Raw genomic sequence first — 10,469 nt, 5'->3', positions numbered from 1 at the left:
TGCAAGCGTACACATCCTGGAAGACATCGACGGGAACCTCGTCATGATCTCTTTAACGTTATCCAGGGTTCCAAAATGGATGTCTTTCAAGCTCCTTTTCATTCTTGGGAACAAAAAGAAATCCAGCAGTGCTGCATTGGCGCTGTGGCGAGGCTGGGGCTGCGTCCAAGAGAGAAGGCCAGATCGTCACATAAAACAACCTTGTGATCTTCCGACAGCAACTTGGGGACCATCTTGACACAAACTTTTCTCGTGGCTAAATGTTCTCTGAAAATACAGTTCACAGTAGTTTTCGCGATATTGCAATCTTATGCTAATATTCTGACACTCTGGGTTTGATCGTAATAGAGCATTTCTCTCACTTTTGCACATTATCGTTGCACTGCATTGTTGACGGACATCCAGGGCGTTACTCGTCGTCAATTTCCCCTCTACCCTCGCGATGCATACGTAAGGCATCGCTCCATGGATTGTGGCATCGTGAATTCCTGACGCAAGCCTTGAACAAGGGTCCAGTCTTTCAGCGATCCTCACACTGTTAAGGGCCGCAGACAAGTTACAGGGGTCGTGCTACTTTCCCAAGACATCCCACCACCTTTTCAGCCAAAAATCTCACTCCAACCATCCACATCGGCGGGGAAAAAATATTCTACTGATTGATTGTGCTGACTTTGCATCCAAATTATTTTACTGGTTTCTCCCCCCCTTAATCGGTTGATTAAAAGGAAATATAATCGTCATGTCATAACAGATGGGCCCTGTGGCTCAACGGATAACGCGTCTGACTACGGATCAGAAGATTCCAGGTTCGAATCCTGGCAGGGTCGAATTTTTGCCAACCCCGGTGGCGGCCGGGCAACATCCTTTTCTTCCAACCTAGAGGTCGCGGGTTCAACTCCCGCCTAGGTGGTATTTAATCCACCCAGGGCTTGCATGTAATTGTCAAATTGTTATATCTATGTTCAAAGTTCGATCTTAATATCCAAGTGCTATTTTCGGACTGATGCCAAATACATAAATATTTTCCGAAAATTATATATCATGGAATAGTTCCACCACATCACATCGTAATTTATGTATTTGCATGCATATTATAAGCGAATAAATGTCCCTCAATATTCTCCTGCAAGTTTTTCAATTGAATGATTTGACAGTTACTGTTTAATAGACTGAGAAAGAGCCTTGACATAAAAACTTTAAAATAAACGTATGTTTTTAAATTTTCATTGCGCAAGAAAAAAATGATTTTAAATTTAATTTATCGTGACAGTTTTTAGAAAACTACATTGGATAGAAACTTGTCATTAGTATCAAATCTTAGAAAATCCCACAGTGGAAAATAGCTATAATCCCTCATTTGAAAATTTAGTCATCCCCCTTGAAATTGTTGGCGGCGCAATAAGTCATCCTTAGTATACCTCAGAGGAAAAATATTACGAGAGCGGTAAATCCTGAAGATACCCAATTCCCCTCAATGCTATCCCCCAAATAAGGTTCAGCTCCCAACCCTGAATCTTGTTCTCTCGTCTTTCAGTGACCGAGAATTCGAGAGGATTCTATTTATTGACGGACATATATGGATATATAAATCCGGAAGGTACGCTCCGAAATCGTTCGTTGCTCGTCTTTTCCTTCCTCCCAACCGCACAGCTGGAGAGCACGGAGAAGTTGGTTTATCGCCTGCGGGAAAGGCTCTTTTTTTCCATTCCTCTCCCGCCGTGTTTTCCTTTCCAGTGATGTAGTATCCGCTCCGGCAAATGCGGAATCAAATTGAAAGCAATCTGAGGAAAATCCGCGAATTGAGTCCACAGTTGGGCGAAGAGGTACGAGCTGCGACTCTCGAAGTTTTAATGGCTCCGGTGAGTTGGCCGTTTGCCGAATGAGAGATTAGTGCTATCTCCACGCTGATGGAAGAATTGGATTTCGAAAGCCGTGCGAGCCATAAGCGCCGGTCTGCAGCGCCCGTCCCGGCTTCCCTCGGGCACATTTGCCGCCGCTGCATTTTTTGGTCGCCTGAGGTTTCTCTTCCCGAAAAAAATAAGGAAGCCAGAACGCCCAGGCACAAGCAAAAGCGTTGTAAATTCGTCGGACACCGATTTTCTACTCTCTGGGTGGGTATTAGCACTGAATGGTAACACAGTAATCTTAACTGGAACGTATCAGATCTTCATGTCGTCAACTACAAGGTACGAGATACCTTGAACCTACTTTTTCGATAATGTTATATGATCATACGTACTATGATTTTAATATTATGCTGACATGATTCACATCCCACATTATTTCTAAACAGTGTTTTCCTTCCATAAACATTTTAAGAAGGCATTTATCTTAACACTGACATTTCACACAATTCAGCAAGAACAGAAATCTCACCGCTCGTAAAATCTTACCTTGGAGGTAAATCATGGTTTCAAGCATGGTCGACACACTGAATGACATTTACATATTAACTAGGACTCATTTCCTTAGAGAATAGTGAAAAAATATTGTTGGGTTATAAAAAATTTGACATAGACATATATTAAGCAAGAACATTTGAGAATTTTCCCTCATTACCGTAAATGGTAGAAGGAAGTAATGTTCCAAAGAAACTGCGGGAGATGCCGCAACAGTAACTTTTAACGAAGTCATCCGCTAATGTGCATTTCAAATGCAACAATTTCAGAGCGTAAAAATCATTCGCCTTGACTGGGACTCGAACCCAGATCCCTCAATATCCGGTCGAGTGCTTTATGACAAATTCCAAAGAAACTGCGGGAGATGCCGCAACAGTAACTTTTAACGGAGTCATCCGCTAATGTGCATTTCAATGCAACAATTTCAGAGCGTAAAAATCATTCGCCTTGACTGGGACTCGAACCCAGATCCCTCAATATCCGGTCGAGTGCTTTATGACAAATTCCAAAGAAACTGCGGGAGATGCCGCAACAGTAACTTTTAACGGAGTCATCCGCTAATGTGCATTTCAATGCAACAATTTCAGAGCGTAAAAATCATTCGCCTTGACTGGGACTCGAACCCAGATCCCTCATTATCCGGTCGAGTGCTTTATGACAAATTCCAAAGAAACTGCGGGAGATGCCGCAAAAGTAACTTTTAACGGAGTCATCCGCTAATGTGCATTTCAATGCAACAATTTCAGAGCGTAAAAATTCCAAAGAAACCAGTTTCTTTGGAATTTGTCAAAGGGAAAACACCATAAGTGTTTAAAGTTGGCTTTAACCTCGTGGACAGTGGCGCCTCGCGCACGACTACGAATGCATGTGACATTGTACTATATTTCTCTGATGGTTAATTTGCGGTTATTGACCAACATTTCTTTTACTTTATCAATTTTTTCACCGACTTTCGATGTCGATGGTCTGCCACTGCGTTCATCATCTTCGATTGACTCACGACCACTTCTGAACCACTCGTGCCACTGGTAAACGACCGTTTTTTTTAGAGAATCGTTGCCGAAACACTTTTCCAACATTTCCAACGTCCGTGCGCCACTAAATCGGTTTTTTACGCAAAATTTAATACAAGTTCGTTGTTGCAAATTTCAATCCATTTCTGAAATTGTAAAAAATCGCCAACACACACAGAGATAGATGTACTCTTGGCTACGTAACTTTTGCAAATGTCAAGTTATGACACTAAGATTTAAAGGGAATATCAACAACAGATGTACCAATTTAAAAAAAAAACAGAACTCAAATCGGAACGATGGGAGCGCCACACGGTGGTTATTCCGGGAACTTTTTGATCAAGGTAGTATTTTTTCCAATGAACCTTTACCTAATCTTGGAGGTTTTCTTTTCTACTTTGACTGCAGATCACTTATAAATCTTAGTTTTAAATTTAATTATCTTGATGTTGTACTTTTTTATCCCCTTCATCATATTTGCTTTTATTTCACTAAGCTTAAAATTACTCCATTTAAACATTGAATGTAATCTAAGGATCATCATAGACAGTCAAAGCATACACCAATTGTAACATAGAACGGGCAAATTTTGTCGTGGAACAGTCTTATGTTTCTCGTGGTAATTTCATTCTTCAACAGGTTCTACGTAACTCAGAGTATATTTTATTCCTACGCTTCACTATTTCCTGACACATGTCTTAGCCGAAGTTCCCTTTCGATACGCTGTCAAAAAATCACACTTCGGTTTACGAAAGGGAACTTTGTTTCACTAATTTCGAGCACCCTGAATTATTCTTTTCTTTGTGTTTTCCATCTGCCAGGCTCATTGAATGTTTGCTAAATACCGTATTGTTTTATAAGACTTTCTAATACTCCTACTGTTCACAGTCTCTTTGCCCACATTCACCCTGGAGTTTAACGCTATAATATCCCTGACTCTTAAAGCCTTTACTGTGGTTGTTTATCTGCTTGGTGATTCTACTCTACTCCTTTCACAGATGACATAGTGAAGCGAACTTCTTTTAGGCTTGTCTCTCCCATACCATTCCATAAATTCCCATTTATTCTGCCTTAGGAAAACATTCAAATTTTGATATTTTGCATGGTATCAAACTACTTTTCTATAGGCACTCGCAGGGCTTTTATTTGCAGACCCTATTCATCTGTCTTACCATTTTTCGCAAATAATCTATCAAGATGTACAAACAATCTTTTCCAATGCTTTCATCTTTTTCTTCCTTCTCCTCATCGAGAGAGGCTCAATCTCGTTTTTGGTGTGTTTCCCATGACTTTCATTCTCTCTCTTACCTCACTGAAACTCTCAAGGGCCCCCTGTTAATCTTGTGGGCTCTCAGTCAGCAGCACCTAATCATCCTCTGCCTAGAGATATATTTACATCTCCAATCTTGCATTTTTGGATTTCGTCGATTTATAGCATTGAGAGTCATAATACTCAATCACTCTTTATTATCTCAAATACTTCCTTCACCCTAGCACCGGTGCCTTTCACAAATCTTTAAATCGCAGCAATGCTCTTACACCTCTGTACCCCAGGAGCATGCTGAGGTGCAAAGGGATGGCATATTGTCTTACCACGGAAATTCAGAGTGAGTTCCGAAAGTAATTGAAATTATTTTTGTAGAAATACTAAAAAAACAGCAAATACATAATTTGCTGTTTTTGGTCGGAATTGAGCAATTTTTGTAGGAATTTCGCGTCGACCCGTGTCATGTGCAAATCATTGGTAAAAATCGAATGAAACAAGCCAATCGATATGTTTGGGACCTCAGCAACTTCTCTAATGACGATATTTTCTTCACTTCATCAATGTTTTCGTCTGTTGTTGACGTGCTCGGGCGTCCGGCACGCTCTTCGTCGTTCACATCTTCTCGGCCCTCTGAGAACATTTTGTATCACCGATAAATGTTGCTTCGGTCCAAAGTAACAGGCAAAAATCGAAGATAAGCCAAAACACGCCCAAATAAAATAGCTGTCAACAGTTAACTGGAATTTCAAAATGGGCGAACTTTTCGGCATAAGTGAGAGACTAGGAGTACCAACACAAAGACACAAAAAAATCGAACATTAAATATACGTAACCCCCGAAAATTCAAAATTCGCTATACTTTTTGAAAAAAACTCTTACTTATACTCACACATACCTGATTGATAGTTTCAAAGAACTTAACTGACGTACGAGTACTGATACTTTGTACTAATGACCTTCTGGAGTGTTCATATTTTTTCCGTTATCAAATTTGGGTTCTGAACCTGCGTGATCTGAAATTACCTAACTCATCCCTCTGTGGTTTTATGTGTACCAAAATAACTTTGGATTTAATTACTGAGCCTTCTAATGACAAACATGTCTATAATAATCTATCATGTCTACATATAGTACTGGTACATGGTAAATTAGGATGTTTTTACAGAGGAATCATCGGTCATAATATGCATTTTAATTTGATCTATACGCTAATGAACAGGGACAAAGTAGACTTGTTCTACACATTTTTGCACTCTGCTTGTGATGTCAAAGCCCTTTAGTATGCGTGGGAATAATTGCTCTAATTAGTGCCTCACGTAAGAGGCGATGAGGAACTAATAGTGTCCCTGGGCAAGTATTGCATGCTTCTTGTGTAAGTACGGACCTTTTTTGTAAAGAATTTTTGAGGTTAAAAGCAGGAAGAAGAAAATGTTATCTCATGCGTGCTACAATATCAATCCGATAAATATAAGTTTTTTTAATTTCATAGCACCATGTTGGTAGCAGATATTCTACCACACGTATCGTCTGGCCTAATTTTATCCACTTATAACCTTTCATGCAAATCAGACGAAGAAATATCTTTTAGCCGACTGTTAACGGATGACTTGGGTGGAAATGGGAGAGTGATTGGGAGGAGAGATGGTGTAGTCGGGTGCGTGGGCGCCATGAGGTCCGAGGGAGAAAATCGATGCCATGCACACGCCGTCAATTAGGAAATGCGGAGTGCACTTCGCGCATAAATCATGTCGGATGCGTGGAAGCAGGTACACGCTTCCAGAAATAGCCCCCAATGTATGAGATGTATAAAAAATTCATATTCCTTTAAAATGTTAAAAAGTGACATATTGGGGCTAGGCCATTTCAATTCAATTAAGAATATTCTACAGCTTGAGCACTAGGAATCACACTCCGTGCAGCACAACATTCTTTATTTAGTGCAAATTGAATAGTAGTATAAATTGAATACTAATTCTTAAATAATTAATACAATTTACTTTTTAATTGCTAAGAAAACTTGCGGATAAAGAAAAGAGGACTTATTGGGTTGCACAGAATAATTAAGCAATTTACACAATATTACATGAATTTTATTAAATTTTGGCAAAATAATTACTTTCAGTTAATTTTTCGCCTCAAAGAATGACACATATTCACGTTTATTGCACCTTCAATACGAGAATGGCATCGTACTTCCATCCTTAGCAGCAGTTCTTTTAGGCTGAGAAACTCGTGCCCTTCTCAAGATATTAAAAAACCCACGCGCGTCAATGGCTTTCTATCAGTGGTTCGTGACAGAGTTTCCTGTAAAGAAGTTGGTATTGGATTCAATAAAATTGATAAAACTGAAAATTGTATAGGGTGACTGCGGGGTAACAAGTGACGCATAGATAAAATGTGAAATGTAAAATTAATACTCCCGATCGACAGCGGGGCTCTCACCCCAGTGACTGTCGGCATACTACGTAGAATGAAAGTTCAAGCATTATGAAAATCGGAAATATTCTTCGGAGTTCAATCATGCATGCTAATTGTTTAGCTTATTAATTAAGTTAATTGTTATGGAGAAGGTCACAAAATCATATCTTTAATTAATAATTAATCAATGAGCACTAAGGTAGGCACTGCATAAATATGCACCACGAATCATGGCTAAACGAACGATAAATTGACGAAAGTCAGGAACAATCTTGTTTCTATTTGCATTATATGAGCATGTATGACAAAATGTTGCATCTTTGGTAAACTTACTGATAATTGGCAGCTGTCAATGATCGAAAAAACAAGATAGTGACGGTAACAAAACCCACAATTAAACATTTCACCGCTGTGCGTGCATCAATTACATTTAAGCAATTCAGGCTTACTGATGCAAAATCCTTTTTATGACTTAATTAACCACTTTAATGTGTCGAAATGCCCATAACGTCAGTTGACGGCTAATCTGATAACTGAAATGATTGCACGATGGCTCTAATTTCATTGATCTTATTGTGAAATACATCACTCGATGTAATGAAAATGATATCATATATTGACGTGAGTATGACATATATTATATCATATATAGAGCGACCGTGAGCGCAGTAAGGGAGCTGTGTAAAAAATGGAACCCGCGACATAATTGCGTCGTCCCAGTTTGGCCATTTTTCTTAGCGACGACGACCTCGCGGGCAAGACGTCTCGACTCTGCCGCTTCTCCGCCGTCGACTTATTCTGGCCGCGAGGTGGGATCGCACCCCGGTTACCATTGTCCTTATCCTTATCTACCACCTATTGTTGACTGGAGGCCGGTTTGCCATGTCACAAATAATTATTTCATCAAATAGCATTCTCAATATAACATCCCATCCTTCCCAGCAGTGTTTGAATATATGGATCGAATTGCAAATCCAAAAATGGTTGAAAATTACTTTTAAGTAAATGGCATGGTGAAAGGTAGGCAACATTGGTAAACAAAAACATTTGTCCGCGTCACCATTTTACTACTACCCCAAAAAGTACGTTCAAACAGAAAACAAAGCATTAACACACGATGGAGACATCATAGAAAGTATCTCATCAATTGTCATTGCTAATATGAAAATAATCAATCCAAACCTAACAATGTCATTTATCCAATTGTGTAAATGGTAGTATTAACTGTAATTTGCAAAGAAAATTCAAAATTTATATTTATATTATAAGTATTTATTCTGTTTAAGGTAGGTATTGTTTGGACACATACTGAAAAACGATATATTTCTTTGACTGTTTTAAAAAAGCAAACTGAAATCCGGAACTAAATCCCTCATCGAATTCCCAGGCTTCCTTTCTCTTTTCATTCCATTTAAACATACCTAACTTATTCCCCCATTCAGAGATGAAGAGGGATCTGATGTAGAGTAGGATGTTGTGTTTTGTTAGGAGTCACAAATTATTTCATTAGTAATTAGGTCCATCCAAAAACCTACCTTAATCGGTAGATTACCTAATAATAATAATAATAATAATAACCACTTGCACATTGCTTTCATCCAGTGGAAGGGAAATTTGAGGATGGGCTGGATAGGAAAGTTGATTTACTTCGCTTATGTTATGATTGTACTCGTATTACTTGTGGCACAGTGAATTTGTTGAGGAACTGTTTGTTACGGGTTCGAACTTCATTGAAAAAGCGTGAAAGGTGGAGAAGATCATTGAAAAATTACGTCGGCGATGGATGAATGAACGAATAGCTGTCATGGTGTTGGAAGATTAGCATTAGGGGGATGCCGTCAACACAAAATTCAGATTGAAAAACAAATGATTACATACATAAATTGATATATTTTACAACGGAGTGCATTCCGCAAACCCATCCCTTTCCCTATCCATGGAAAGCGTTCAATCTCAGAGCATATGCTATTAAGATATTTATTTATGCACCTTCAATGCGTACAGCTTTCGTTTTTGAGACGTTTCTGGGTCAAAGTTAAAATTTGGCAGTAGTCTCACGAGCCGGTCTGGGTGTGTCAAATCTTACCATGCGTGCGGGACCAGCTGCAAGTCTCGGGTCGGCCGAGCCAGAAGAGGGAACGGGACCTCCATTCGGCCCTGAAAATGCGATTCTCGAGAAGTATTTCGGCCATTTCAGAGTGAGTTTGCGAAAGGAATAACGATAACTCCTCTCCCTCTTGTCGCTTCCTCGGGAACGGGGACCCATTCCCTTCGTGTCGCCTTTGGTGACAATGTCCTTTAGAACCCTGAGGAAAGGATAGAAAGGTGTCCGGGATAAGATCAGTCGGGCCAAGTCGTGGGACTGGTAGGAAAGTCGCGCACCGCGGCTCCGAAAAGGTCGCGCAGTTTTTTTTCTGTGGAACACCCGCTGAAAGGCCTAAAACGTGTCTTCCGAGTATCAATGTATGTATATAAATATAAGTATATATGTATATATATTATTCGCGGAGATAGAGATATGTTGTTATATATGTATCTTCGCTTTCCCGTAACTGTAGCAAGTCCCCCGAACCAGAGACTCGTGAGAGGTTAGAGTGTGCGACAAATCTAAATGGAGTTTTTCCTTTCGTCTATCCCTCGATCGCAAGGGAAAAGTACGCGTGAGTCGTATACTTAATATGGTTCAATCATTAATGTCAAAATTACTAATCGGAACCCGGTGAATCTGAAAGGCAAACTATTCCTAAAAGATAAATAATGTTGGCAAGCATCCAAAGATCTCAAGTAGGTAAGTTGAAAGTTTTTCGTCTTAAAAAATTCAAATCTATGAGTTACAATTTTACATCATACTCATATTCGTCGCAAAGCCTCGCGACAGAGGGTGTTAAGATACGTACAATACATTAGTTGACTCTGTATTTTATTTACTTATTCATCGACTTTATTAGGGCGAGATTGAGATTTCATGGTCCCTTCTTCCACCTAACTCTTGCGCATTACAATATGAACAATCACAAACATGCAGGCCCTGGATGGGACTCGAACCCGCGACCTCTGCATTCACAGGTGAGGGAGTTACTCCACCTCCATGGGGGCTGGCATAGTACGGGTAAATACGGAGTATTTTTAAAATGAATTACTGGTTTTAACTAGATCACTTGGCTTTGTTAATAACTGCCAGCTTTCGTTGTGCTGCGCAAAATGTTGATGGAAAAACGATATAAGATTGCAATAGTTAGGGCCCTGTCTCATGTTTAAAATGACTGGTGTAATCTGTCACTAAGCGTGGAAGAGTCTCAATAATTCCCTAGGTATTTGAAGTACGCTAAATTACCTGTGATCTCTGAAAGCTTGAGCTGTGGTTGAGGTTAA

General features: G+C 39.6%; 1 non-coding gene across 1 annotated transcript; it reads left to right on the top strand.

Moving 5' to 3' along the window:
* The first annotated feature begins 754 nt into the window (after positions 1-754).
* TRNAR-ACG (transfer RNA arginine (anticodon ACG)) lies at positions 755-827 on the top strand. The gene has a single exon. It is a non-coding gene; the product is annotated as a tRNA-Arg (tRNA).
* Positions 828-10,469: the final 9,642 nt, after the last annotated feature.

Source organism: Hetaerina americana, unplaced genomic scaffold (assembly GCF_022747635.1).
Source record: "Hetaerina americana unplaced genomic scaffold, ioHetAmer1.1.p SCAF_9, whole genome shotgun sequence".
NCBI lineage: Eukaryota > Metazoa > Arthropoda > Insecta > Odonata > Calopterygidae > Hetaerina > Hetaerina americana.
The sequence above is the reverse complement of the archived record's forward strand: the minus strand, read 5'-3'. Positions and strand labels throughout refer to the sequence as shown.